Here is a 14,400-nt window from a genome sequence, read left to right as displayed (position 1 = left end):
CTTGAGCAGGATGTGAGCATTCCATGTCTTTCCTAGGCTCTAAAGTCCAAAGGGGCTGCCCACTCCTGGGTCCCCACAGTGACCCAGCGTGTGCCTGGTCTGGGGTGCTGCCTCCCTTGTCCCTTCACCGAGGCAAATGCCAGGATCAGAGGCATGCCTGAGACATGTGTTCTCTGGGTCCCCAGCCCTGGTTCACTGGCTCTGAGTGGTCATGGAAGTGTGCATTTTAACAAGTGCCCCAGATGGGCCTGCTGCACAGCACCTGGCCACTGAGCTACGCTTTAAGAAACCCCAGGAGCATGGGCCTTGGGTGCTGGCGCCATCTTTCTTGTGAGGATACCAGAAGGTTTGCACAGGGTTGCATGAGGAAGGCACCCAGCAGGTAGCAGTGGCCAGTGAAAGGTGGTGGCCATTGCTGGAGGAAGGAGATGAGAACCAGGGGCCCACATGGGCTCCACACAGCCCGGTGGGGCAAAGAGAGGGTAGGGCTCATAGTGGGGGTCGGGGGAGGTGAGCTGGAGGGGTGATGAGGGGTATAGTGTGAGGAGGCAGACCAGGTGTGGCACTTGGTTGCGGAGGGCCTGGGCCTGATCCTGTGGGCCATAGGAAGCCATGGAAAGTTGTGGAGCAGGAGATGGAAGACAAGGTCCTGGTTCTGTGTGGTGAGGAGACAACCCAGAGATGGGGGCGGTGTGGTCCTCAGCCCAGGTGGCTGAATTCCAACCAGCAGAAGAACTCCCGTCCCGGTAGAAGGTGGTATGGGGTCTTCTTGCTGTGGGGAGAGAGGGTGCTGGGATCGGTGGAGGGAGGAGGGACATTTAGCTGGAGGGCGGGTTGGAGGAGAGCAGGGGTGGGCAGGCTCTGGAATCCTCAGCCTTCAGAAGCCTGTGAGCAGCCTGCACCCCCACACACAGGTTCTCCATGGTGGCCTCTGTGGTCCTCTCATCAGTCATTCACAAACGTTTATCCAGCACTGACAGTCCTTAAAGGAGCACAGTGCCATGTTGTAGGTGGGGACACATGGCAGGGTACAGGGGGTGAGGAATGGCCCCCCATTGGCAACTACAAGAAAACAGGGACCCCAAGCCTTCAGTAGCAAGAAGCTGATGGCTGCCAGCAACCAGGAAGTTGGTGGGAGGCCCTGAGCCCCAGGAGGACTGGAGAAGGCAGCCACAGACTTCTGAAACCCTGAGCAAGGGACCCCACTAAGCCAGGGCTCCTGATGCACAGAAACATATTAAAAAAAAAAACGTGCCTTGTTTAAAGCCACTGAGTTTGTGGTGACTTGTTACACAGCAAGCGCTGACTAAAGCACTTAGTTTAGACAGGGAGGTCTCTGAGGAGGTGACGTCCACCAGGCCTGTGGGGAGAGTGAGGGAAGAGCCTTCCTGACAGAAGGAATGGAAGGTGAGGTGAGTAGGGAAAGGCCAGTGTGTCTGGGGCACAGCAAACAGGGGGGAGGGGGGAGAGGAGGAGGGGAAGGGATAGGGTGGGACAGGCTATTGAGACCCGACCACAAGTGACGTTTCCACTGTGCTGAGGAGTTTGCTGGGTCCAAAATGCAACAGTTCCAGTGAGAGGGGGGATTTGATTGGATCCAGCTCCCTGTGTGCAAAGGAGAAATCAAGGCTTGCAGAGGGGGAGGGCTTTGTGCAGGGTCAGTGAATATAAAGCCTTGGGAAGGATTCTGGCTGACTGTGCCAGGTCATGTGCCCACCATGTGGGGAGGGGGTAAGTGTGATTGGGAGCTGCCTAGAGTAGGGGCAGCACCCCAGCTCCCCTGGGTGCCTGCTGAGGGCCAGGCCATGGGCATCTGGGAGGTTTGTGTGCAGGGGTTGCTGCTCTAGGGGCTGGATTAAAAAGGAAGAAAATCCACATGCAAAAGAATGAAGTTGGACCTCTTCCTCATACCACATACAAAACCAACTCAAAGACCTAAACATGAGAGCTAAAACTATAAAACTCTTAGAAGAAAACAGGGGAAAACCTTTGTGACACTGGATTTGGCAATTGTTTCTTGGATGTGACACCAAAAGCACAGGCAGGTAAAGGAAAAAAATAGGTGAATTGAACATCAAGATTTAAAACTTTTGTGCATCAAAGGACTTTATTAACAGAGTAAAAAGGCAACCCACAGAATAGGATAAAATATTTGCAAATCACATATCTGATAAGGGGTTAATATTCAGAATATATAAAAAACTCTTACAACTCAACATCAACAAAACAAACCCAGTTCAAAAATGGGCGAAGGGTCTGAAAAGACATTTCTCCAAAGAAGACATACAAATGGCCAATAAGCACATGAAAATATGCTCAACACCACTAGTCACTAGAGAAGTGTGAATCAAACCCCTGTAAAATACCACCTCATACCCATTAGATGGTTCTTTTAAAAACAAACCAACTTGACTTCCCTGGCGGTCCAATAGTTAAGAGTCTGTGCTTCCACTGTGCTTCTGGGTTTGATCCCTGGTCAGGGAAGTTCTCCATGATGCCAAGGTCTGGCCAATACATACATAAATGCATACATACATACATACAGGAAATAATGAGTGTTGGCAAGGTTGTGGAGAAATGGGAAGCCTTGTGCATTGCTGGTGGTTAGGTAAAATGGTGCAGTTGCTGTGGAAAAATCTGGAAGGTGGGAATGCCCGGGTCTTGGGAAGGGCTGCATCTGTCTCCCTGAGCTTGGGAACCGACCTCGGAGGATGAGAAGCCCTGTCTTCCTGCCTTGGGGGTTTGTGTGGATTGCAGGAGGTGCTGGGGAGGCACTGGATGAGTGCCCACATCTGCTCCCTGAAGTCTCCCTCTCCTCAGGCCCAGCCCTGGTGCCCTCTGCTTCCTCCTCCAGGCTCCAGTGGGCAGTGCTGCCCTCAGGGGCAATCCAGGTCCATTGAGGACACCCCACCCCCCGAGTCTCTGATGGTCTCCCCTGCTGCAGTGCAGCTGAGCCAAGCTGAGCCCTTCACAAGATGTTCCTAAGTAGCAGTGACTCAGCTGTGATGGGTCCTACTGCTCCTTTTTAAGGGGCTCCCCTTGCAAGCTCCCTGAAGGAACCCTCTGACCTGAAAAGGCTGGGGTACCTCTCAGACCCCTGCCTGACTCCTCAGGCCCTGGCCTGGCCCCACAGGGCCCAGAGAATGCTTTCTAGAGGCCCAAGCTGGGATGCTGGGGCTGTGTGAAAGTGTCCACCCCACCCCCCCATCTGTGCACGTGTGAACTCAGTCAGGGTCCCTGAGCTTGTTTGTCCCCCGTCCATTCGATGGTTTCGTACATTAGAACAGAAAGGAACAAAGTCTGGGACTGTCTGTTTGCCTGTGCGGTGACCTGTGGGTGTGATCGCTTTTCCATGCCCCAAATGAGAAAGGAAGATGGTCATTGGATGCCCATCACTGTCAGCTGCCAAATCACCATGGTCAGCAAAGAGAGAGGCTGGGATCAGGCTTGGTGCTCAGAACCTGGCAGAGGTTCTGTGCGTCCCTCCCAGCCAGTGGTGGGACTGGGAGAGGGCGGGTCTCTGTTTCTGCTCCCACCTGGCCTGCAGAGAGCTGAGCCCCCAGGGTGAGAGATATTTGATTGTTTCGAGCATTTCTATGAGTGGAGAATATGGTCCCCTGGGGCAGCCAGACAGCCGCCTCACTGCTGTGCAGAAAGAATGTGGACACTCACAGAGCTTGGCTCCCAACCCCAGTGAAACAGATGGAGGACCCAGTGGAGCAGGACATGTGGTGTGGGGGGGCCTCCTTCTCTCTCCAGGTGCCTTCCCACCTGGTCATACGTTCATTCACTCCCTCCCTCTCTCCCTCCCTGGTCATTGAGCGTGGGGCCAAAGAAGGGTTGGTTAGTTTTTATTTCATCCTAAGATTGGAGAACAGGTTTGCTACTGCAAGACAGTGGCTGGGGCGGGGTGGGGGGGGGGGGGGCGTGGAGACTGAGAGCGCGCATGAGCTGGGCACACCGTGGAGGGACCTAGCTGCCACGCCCAGCAGGTGCACACGCCCTTGGAGGCATTTCCAGAGCCACTCCACCCCCCACCCCACCCCCGCCCCTGCCCGAGCCTTGGTTCAGCATCTCCCCCTATCAGACTCAGCTCTCCACATCTATAGGCATTCTGAGGACCCCAGAGCCGCTGCTAGCCCACCTGGACAGGTCAAGTCCCCTCCTCCCCATCCCATCTCCGGCAGCAGCTCTGCCTCAAAGGGTGAGGCTGAGACCCCGAGCCGCTCCCACACACCTTCGCCACCTCCGCCTCCAGGCCTCTGCTCACTGTCTCCTCCGCCGGCCTCCCTTCCCCTCCCCCAACACCACAGCCAGGTCGCTCCCTCCTCCTTCCCCTCCTATCCGCTCTAAAGCCCAGCCCCCTCCCTGCTCCTCCCAGCGCTGGAAGTCCTTCCCCGCTGGAGCTACAACCCTAGGTTTGGGGAGGCTCCCAACCTGCGCCCAGGTAGGGGGAGGAGTTTACAATGGGCCAGGCGGAAGAACCGGGAAACGGTGCTTACCTGGTTCTGCTAATTCCGATGTGGGAGCGGCACCTCGCTGCCCTGCGCTCGGCCGCCAGGTGGCAGCAAAGCGCCGCCGCCGCTCTCCCGCCCCCGCCTCGCAGCAACAGTGGCAAGTAAGGCAGGTTCGACCCCCTCCCGCCCGATTGTGCGCCAGTTTCTGGGACAGCCAACTAGCTGGACTAGGTTTGTTTGCTCACTCAGCTGGTAAATAAGCGTGTTGAAAGGAGGCTTCCTATCACAGCTGGATAGGAGCTGCCCATATGCCTTGCACCCAAAGAAATACACTGCAAACCTGACCATGCTCTGGGTTTGAAGCCTGATAATGTTACCTGTCAAGATTCTGGCCACACCTGTCCTTTCCTGTTAAAGTGGGGTGTGGGGGAGGGGGCGAGGATACCAGGACTTGGAGAGGTGTTAAAGTAACCACAGTGGCTAGGGACTTCCCTGGTGGTCCATTGGTTAGGATTCCATGCTCCCCCTGCAGGGGGTGCAGGTTCAATTCCTGGTCAGGGAAATAAGACCCCACATGCCTGAAGGCCAAAAAAAAAAAAAAAAAAAGTAACCACAGAGGCCCAATGGGAAGCCTTTCTCTTTGTTTTGATCTGAGGGATTCTACAAGAAACAGGCACATCTCCTTCATCCTATAATTCAGTGTTTTTTAACACAGGCTTTTTTCTTGAATCCGCAGAACCATCTGTGGACTTATGTTCTCTGTGTCCCCACTCCGAGTTATGAGCTTAGAATCAATGCCAATGTACTCCAAGACCATTGTGATGTGTCCCCTCCCAGTTTCCTGGTGCTCTCAGACCCCACATCCTGGACTCCAGGTCCCAGTGGTGCTCAGGACCAAGGGTGTGTGTCCCTGAAGCTGACTGAGGTCTCTGTCCCTGGCTGTCTGACCTTGAGGAGGGGGACAGTCTCAGGGGGCAGATGCACAGGCCAGAGCCTGAGGCAGGGAGGGCAGCCCAGCCACATCCCTGGCCTTGCCCACTGCTCCCCACCTAGCAGGCTGTGATGCCACTCATGGGGCTTGGGCAGAGGAGCCTGAGGAGGAGTGGAGATGGAGCAAGATGGTCGATGCAGCTTGTCAAGGAGACCAGAACAGCGGGGTGAAGGTGGCTGGGAGGTCAGGCAATACTGGGGGTGGCCCAGCCCCCAGTTTGGGTTTAACACTGAAAGTCCCTTCCCATGGGACCCAGCAATCCCACTCTTAGGTGTAGATGCAAAACAGTTGAAACCAGGCTCTCATGCTAAAATGTGCACATGTATGTTCACAGCAATGCTGTTCATGACAGGTGAAAAGTGTGAGCGACCCACAGGCTCATCACACCCCACACCACCCGGCAATGTGCTGAGCAAGAGAAGCCAGACGCTAAAGACCATGGAGCATGTGCCTCCACCCAGACGAAATGTTCAGAGCAGGCAAATCCACAGACAGACAGGAAGCGGATCAGTGGTCACCAGGGGCTGGGGGCAGGGAGGGATGGGGAGCAACAGCTTCTTGGGGATGGGGTTTCCTTTTGGAGCTTGGAAATGTTCTGGAATAGGAAAGAGGTGGGGGTTGCACAACACTGTGAATGAACTAAATGCCACTGAATTATTCACTTTTTTAAAAAATATCGATTTCTTTATATATTTTTGGCTGTGTTGGATCTTTTTTGCTGCACGTGGGGCTTTCTCTAGTTGTGGTGTGTGGGGGCTACTCTTCATTGTGGTGCGCGGGCTTCTCAATGTGGTGGCTTCTCTGGTTGCAGAGCATGGGCTCTAGGTGTGTGGCTTCAGTAGTTGCAGCACACAGGCTCAGTAGTTGTGGCACATGGGTTTAGTTGCTCTGCAGCATGTGGGATCTTCCCAGCCCAGGGATCGAACCCATGTCCCCTGCATTGGCAGGTGGATTCATTTTTTTTTATAAATAAATTTATTTTTTATCGGCTGCATTGGGTCTTCGTTGCTGCACTGAGGCTTTCTCTAGTTGCGGTGAGCGTGGGCTCCTCATTGCAGTGGCTTCTCTTGTTGTGGAGCGCGGGCTCTAGGCACATGGGCTTCAGTAATTGTGGCACATGGGCTCAGTAGTTGTGGCTTGCAGGCTCTAGAGCACAGGCTCAATAGTTGTGGCGCATGGGCTTAGTTGCTCCGTGGCATGTGGGATCTTCCCAGACCAGGGATCGAACCCGTATCCACTGCATTGGCAGGTGGATTCTTAAGCACTGTGCCACCAGGGAAGTCATGAATCATTCACTTTAAATGGTTATGATGGCAAATTTTATGTTATGTGTGGTTTATAATTATAATGATAATAATACTGTAATAACGTCCTGAAATCTCACCTCCTGGGAGCCCCTTCAGTCTGGACAGGTCAGTACGGCAGGTCACCACCATATATAGAATGGGACGGAGCAGCGTGGAGGTTGATGGTGACCTTGCAGAGCAGCTGTGGGGCTGAGGGTGAGGGGCAGGAGTGGGGTGGGGAGGATGAGGAAGCAGCTCATGTGGACCAGAGAATGTGGCAGAGAGGAAGCTGGAGGAAGGTGCTGGTCAGGGGAGAGCACTTTGTTGTTTTGTTTCTAAATCTGAGTAATTTGAGGTATGTTTGAATGCTGACAAAAAACTCAGTGCCATGCATTAAAAAAATTTTTTTTTTCTAAATGGAGAAAGAGAAATATTCTCAGCAAGAATGACCCAAGAAGAGGTAAGTAACTTCATAAACAACAAAACCTGAAAAGCTGGTTGGCTAAGGGAGACCAGAGGCCAATGATTCACAGCAGAGGAATGAGATTGGGGTAACAGAGGGGAAACTGAGGCCCACCCAGGGTGTGGCCAGGCCCCCAGGCATGGGGAGACAGGGCAGGGCCTGGCGAGCCCTCCCTGCTGAGTTTCTGCATCCGGATGGGCCTTGGTGAGCCTCTCTGTGCCCTTGTAAGGAGAGGTGTGTGAGCAGGAGAGTTTGGGGAGCAAAGTTGGAGAAGCAGAGTTGAGGGAACCCCACAGGATGCCACCTCCTGCGCGGGTTGAGGGGCAGTGCCCAGACTCCGAGATCGCTCAGGGTGCGAGGCCGGGCTGGGTTCTCACACTGTCTGCTCTGGCTGAATTGTGTCCCAGCCAGTCTGTTATGTTGAAGGCACACTGGCCTGGGGCTTCCTGCTTCCAGAGCTGTGAGAAGTAAATGTCTGTGGTTTGTTACAGGGCTGAGCAGATAGGCACCATCCACTGCTCTGAGGCCTGGGTGACCGTCCACTGTCGTTCTATGTGTCCAGCCCATTGGCCACCACCTCTGGGGCCTGCTGTTTAAGTGGTGCCCCCTGGAGGTCTGCTGAGGGCAGAGGGCCAAGAGCTGAGCAGGGGTGCCTGCCTGGGGGAAGAGTGGGAGGCAGGTGCAGAGGGGCTGGAGAGATCCTCGGAGAAGCTCTAGAGTGTCTTATTCAGGTCACCCTCACGGTGCTCTGAGCCTGGGGAGGGGAGTGCTGAGTGAATGAATGAATGAATGAGGGCTCAGAAAGGAGGGCTCAGAAGTCTGAGAGCTAGGAGGACGTGATACCAGGGCCTGGCAGGAGGGACTGGCGCCCCCACAGCTGGGGAGGAACTGGGAGCAGAGGGCAGGAATTTTCTGTGTGTTCCACACCAGCTGATCCTGAGGCTGAGAGAGGGTGTGAGAGGCCCAGGACTGGGCTGGTCTCCTGGCGGGGGGAGGCGGTTGTGCGGGGGGAGGTGGTTGTGAGGTGGGAGAAAGCCCAGCCTATGCCCCAGCCCTGGTCCTGTATGCTGAATGCTCAGGGGGTCTGAGTAGACCACAAGCCATGGGGCACAGAGCTCTGGTGCCAGCTCTACCCAGTGAGACCCTGGGAAGATCACGCCTTCACAGCAAGTCATACAGCCCAGGCAGCAGGGCCGCTGGGACTAGCCTGAATCTGCTGTGGGGCCCTGTCTTGCTGGGCTCCACTCAGAATTGGCAGTTGATAATGGGTCATCACTTGATAATGGGTTGGCGCAGCATTCCCAGCACGGTCCACACACCTCTAGAGCCGCCGCTGAGCTCTGTGCTGCTTTGTTGACAGCAGGAAGTGCAACATGGAAGTTATCCTTTTTCTTGGCAGTGATGTCTCAGGACACCCCCAAAGCCCTGTGACCTCAAAAACCCATCAGTGGGCCACGCCCCTGGCAGACGTATGTCTTACCAAGTCCCATCATCATGAGGTCATCAGCATAGTGGGTTGGGGCGGGGGGTGGGTGGGGGCTCTGCAGGATGGCTGGATGCTCAGAGCAAGACCCCACATGTGCACCGCTATCCTCTCCAGGTAAACACTTCCATCCTCCTTGCTGTTGAGGATTGGAAAGAACACACCCACCAGGTCCATAGCCACATTCCAGGTGCCAAAGGCTTGTTGATCTGTCCTGGTGAAGATTCTAGCCCAGCATCTATGGTCAAAGGTACCAGACATCCACCAGGATCTGTGTGGTTTTTGCAGGGCTGTATTCAGGGGATGTGATGAGAACCACCCTGCATCACTGCAGTCTTGAGTGTGGCCCAGTCTTGGCTGGTCCAGCTGGATGTCATGTTGCATTTGACTTACAGACTTGGCTGGGAGAGGAGAGGCCCTTCCCACCATAAGGTTCCACAGTGGACCTGAGATTTCCCTCCCAGAAAACGGGGCTCACTGCTCTCTGTCATCCTTCCCCGGAGTCCTGGGATAGAGGAGGTGGCACCTCTTGATGAATAGCAGTACATAGTCAGAATCTGGCAACAATACTTCATTTTCACCGTTTTTTTTTTGGCATGCAGGATCTTAGTTCCCCAACCAGGATGTAACCCATGCCCCCTACATTGAGAACTCAGAGTCTTAACCACTGGACTGCCAGGGAAGTCCCCATTTTCACCGTTTTAACTTTTGTGTTGCAGTTCTATTTATGACAAGTGACACTGGCCTTCCATTTCTGATTGTGCTATACAGTTTTTTTAAATTAATTTTATTGGCTGTGTTGGGTCTTTGTTGCTGCACACGGGCTTTCTCTAGCTGCAGCAAGCAGGGGCTACTCTTCCTTGTGGTGCGTGGGCTTCTCATTGCAGTGGCCTCTCGTTGCAGAGCACGGGCTCTAGGCGCGTGGGCTTCAGTAGTTGTGGCTCACGGGCTCTAGAGCACAGGCTCAATGGTTGTGGCACACAGCCTTAGTTGCTCCGCGGCATGTGGGATCTTCCCGGGGCAGGGTTCGAACCCGTGTCCCCTGCATTGGCAGGCGGATTCTTACCCACTGCGCCACCTAGGAAATCCCAGTTTTTGTTTTTAATCCAGATCTTAGTTAAACATTTGAACAAATTTAAAGACAAAACGTGGGGCAGAGATGGGGGAGGGTCAGGACTCCCAGGAGCAGTGGTCTTTGCTCTTTGCTGCCCCCTGGTGGCCGCATCCTGCCGGACGCCCTTCCCTGAGCAATTTTCTGTTGGCGTCTGGGGGGTGCAAACGAGTGCCCACTGCACGCCTGGCCCCCGCCCCTCATGGCCCCGGGGGCCAGAGACAAACCGGAGACGCGGTCCTGCCCCCAAGGGCTCCCAGGAGGGCTGGTGCTTTGGGGGAAATGGCTGGAGAGGGGCCGGAGTGGACGGAAGTGCAGCTGCTCCCCGGGCTGGGCTCAGCTCTGAGCTCTGGGGACCCCTCCCAGGGCACCGGGGCCTGAGCTTGGAGCCGCGCCTGCAGGTTGGCTGTGGAGGGTGGGGCACGGGCACAAGCTTCCACCGGGTCCGCGGAGCCCTGAGCGCCACGCACTGACCGCTCGCTGCCTGTTAAGACGCTTGGAAAGATGGGCCTGCAGTTACTCCTCTCGGCCGGGGGGGGGGGGGGGGGGGGGCGTGGCCAAGGCGGGGCGGCAGGTGAAACCAGTCTCCTGACACCTGGCAACTGTGCAGGTGGGGGCTGCGCTGCTGGGACGCCCGGGGGCGGGACTGACGGGCGCTGTGGACTCCACCTACCGCTGACTTTTAAACTCGTGCACCAGCGACGGACTTTAGGGGCTGCGGAAACCGCTCACATTTGCGTGCAGGTGCGCCAGGGCCTGTCCACGTGGTGCAGGCCTTCTTGGAGCCTAAACTGCGCACAGCAATGGTCAATTTTTTGGAGGCACAGGTGACTGAGGTTAAGAAACCTGTCCCCGGGCGGCGCCCTCTTGTTCATCTTGTTTCAGACTCCCAGAGAACGGGGATTTGGTCTATTTGCTCAACTGCCCAATCCCAGTGTCCAGAACAGTGATCGGGCACTGTGGCAGCTGCTCAGCTGGTATTTGCGGAATGAACGAATGAAGAGCCAAACCCTCACTGGTCAGTAACGGAAACTTCGGCACTGAGTTGGCTGAATCAAACAGACCGGGAGATTGAGAGGGAAAAAAAAGATTTTGGTTATCCAGTTCCACCTTTGCATGCATGGTTCTTGTGGACACTTGTACTGTGAAGTGTGCTGCTGGCCCCTTCTGCACACTTGACCTCTAGCATCGCAATGTTCCTCCTGCCCTGGGAACCAGGTGTGGGGATGTCCCCCGGGCTGTAGAGAGGAGGGCAGGAGGCCTGGTGGACAGACGGAAAGTCCGCAGGCGGAGAGGATGCATGTCTTCACATCTCAGCCCCGCCTCCTTCGGGGAGTTGGATCAAGACCCAGAGGGAAAGACCGAGGGCCCTGCTCCTTGCGCGGGCGTTTGGCATTTCTGTTCCCCGAGGCGTGAAATCACCCAATCCTTCCGACCCGCCTTTGCTTGCGCCCCCTGGTGGAATCCTGCTGCAACACTCGCTGGAGCAGGAGGGCCTCCCTGCTCGCCCCCCACCCACCCAGGTGTTTGCTCTGGTCCAGTCCGGAGTCAGGTTCCCTCCAAGCAGAGCTGGAGTCGGGGATTTCTTCCCTTACTCATCGTGAAGCCTGGGGGGTCCAGCCTCGTGGCTGAGTGAACGTCTCACGTGCTGCTGCTTCTTCTGTATGCCGCTCCCATCTTGATGATTCCTGATCTCATTCTACGTGCCGGAATCTTCTCTGGGCTCTCTGAGAGGGGGCGGCGGTGGGTTTGGGAGGGGCGTGTGGGGGGCAAACGTCGGGCCGGGGCACAGGCACGCCTCACGTCACTAAGTACCAGGCAGATGACCGTGCTTGTTGCCACCCCACTGCAGTGGGTTGAGTGGCGGCTCCCAAAGATCCGGCCGCGTCCTCACCTCTGGGACCAGCAGGTGTCACGTCATTCAGCAGATGCCGTGAATACGGCTCCTGCGAGGAGCAGCTTGTCCTGGTTTCACGTGCGGGCCCTGAATGCAACCACCTGCATCTTAATAACAGACACATCGGGGAGGTGGAGGCACCGTGGGGAGGAGGCAGAGACTGCAGTGGTGTGGCCATCACGCCAATAAAAAAAGAGAAAACACAGGCATTTCTGTTGTTTTCAGCCATCAGTTTGGTGCCTGTTACAGTAGCCTTGGGAAACAAGTCCACTCACCTTGGAACCAAGAGTGCTCGTTTCTCTGCGTTCCAGTAGAACTTTGTTATTACCCAGGTTTTAAATTTTTCCTCTCTGATGGTTGATCTTCAGAATTCTGCACCAATGTCCTGCTTGCATTATTTCAATACCTGTAAAGTGTCTTTTAAAAAAGGCAGCTTTAATGAGGTGAAATTTAATAACACTCATCAGCGTTAAGTGTACAATGTGATGAGTTTTTGACAAATGTACACAATCACACAAGACTTCACATTCAACCTGGTCGATGTGGCAGAGAAAACAGCTCAGCAATCTGTCCTGGTGTCCTTGCTGCGCTGAGCCATGTCCCCTCACTGCCAGGCCTTGTCTGTCCTCTGTCACCAGGATCCCAGCCCCCATCTCACACGTGCTTCTACTCCCGGTTGGTGTATTCGTCTCCTGGGGCTGCCGCAACAAAGTACTGCAAACTGGATGACTTAAAAGAACAGAAATTCATTTTTTCATGGTTCTGGAGGCCAGGAGTCTGGAGTTGAGGTACTAGCAGGTGGGTTCTTTGCAGAGGCTCTGAGGGAGCCCCTGCTCCAGGCCCTGCCCTGGCCATCTTCAGTGGTGTCCTCTGTCCTATGGACACATTACTCTACCCTCTTCCTCTGTCTTCACTTGGCCTTCACCTCTCTGTCTTCTCTCCTAAGGATGCCCTAATCCAGTATGACCTCCACTTGTTACACCTGCAAAGACCCTATTTTCGAATAAGGTCCCGTGTTGAGGTTCTGGTGGACATGATTTTGCAGGGACGGTATTCCAACCCACTGAGCTTGGGAAAGGAGGCCAGGAGCCTACAGGGACCTATTTCCCAGCAAGTGGAAGCTGTACTCCCAGCATCCTTTCCTGAAATCCCTCTTCTGCTTGAGTCGGCGAAGCTGGTGTCTGAGGCTGGCACCCAGGTGTCACTAACCCAGGAGTCAGCTGGAGGTGTGGCCAGGGGCCTGGCACAGGCTTGATGCAGTGTGGCACAGGGGCAGAGTCCAGCAAGAGACCTGTCCCCCCACCTCCATCCTGCATGTCCACCCGGCTCCCTGGATCCGTAACTTCTGATATATATGTTCCTGCAGTCTACTCTGTGGCCACGCGACCACAAGCAGCTTCCTGCAGGCTGGGGCCCCTGTACATGGTCAGCGGGGTCAAGTGCCCTAATTCATCCCCTCCCCCCTGCTCTGCCAACGTCTACAGCAGTTGTCACATGTGGACGTGTCCCCGGGACTTGCAGGGTGTCCTCACAGATGCCAGACACCCTCACCTTCCTTCCTCTGCCACTGGGTGATGGAAGACCCAGCAGGCCCAGGTGGCTGGGGTTGCTGGCGTCCTGCGTCTCAGCTGTGTGAAGGGTCCATCCTCTCTCCTGTGGACACAGTGGGCGGATGGCAAGGGTTGCTCCTGCCACTTTCTCCCCGACAACTCCTCCCAGTGATTGGACGTGCAGCATCTCATGTGACATCCCCCGCCGGCCCGCCTTCGCTCTACATCCTGCTCTGTGGCCACCTGGACCCTCTGGTCACCTCTGCACCTGCCCCCTCCCCCAGCTTGCCCTCTTTGCCTTGAGCCCATCTTAGATGTTCTTTTTCTCCCCTAGTTAATTACAAGCAATTAAAAATAGACTTTATTCTTTTTTTAAAAAAAATATTTATTTTGGTTGTGCCAGGTCTTAGTTGTGACATTTGGGCTCTTAGTTGAGGCACTCGAACTCTTAGTTGCAGCGTATATGTGGGATCGAGTTCTCTGACCAGTGATCAAACCCGGGCCCCCTGCACTGGGAATGGGAGCGTGGAGCATTACCCACTGGACCACCAGGGAAGTCGCTAGACTTTATTCTTCGAGCTTTTTTTTTTTTTTTTTTTTGGCACACGGGCTTAGTTGCTCCGTGGCATGTGGGATCTTCCTGGAGCTGGGATCGAACCCGTGACCTCTGCATTGGCAGGTGGATTCTTAACCACTGCGCCACCTAGGAAGCCCAGGGAAGTCCCTAGACTTTATTCTTTGAGCTTTTAATTAATTAATTAATTTTTTGCTGCGCCACATGCCTTGCAGGATCTTAGTTCCCTGACCAGGGATTAAATACGAACCCTCAACAATGTAAGCCCAGGATCTTAACCACTAGGCCACCAGGGAACTCCCAAGAGCATTTTTAGATTTAGAGAAAAATTGTGTCCAGAAGTCCGGGTCCCACACAGTTTCCCTGGTGACCGTCCTCATCCTGAGGTGCTACGTTAGGACTGATGACCCGATACGGACACAGTCTGCTGGCTGAAGCCCCCTGTCTACCTTGGGCTGGCTCTGTGTCCTGTCCACTGTGGGTCCGACAAAGGCCTGTATCCTCCCTCACACAACGTCTTCCCTGGATAATCCCCGTCAGGTCGTTTCCCCCTGACTCTGGCAGCCCCCGGGGTTGCTTTTTCCTGTA

Source organism: Hippopotamus amphibius, chromosome 9 (assembly GCF_030028045.1).
Source record: "Hippopotamus amphibius kiboko isolate mHipAmp2 chromosome 9, mHipAmp2.hap2, whole genome shotgun sequence".
Lineage (NCBI taxonomy): Eukaryota > Metazoa > Chordata > Mammalia > Artiodactyla > Hippopotamidae > Hippopotamus > Hippopotamus amphibius.
Note: the sequence above shows the minus strand (reverse complement) of the source record.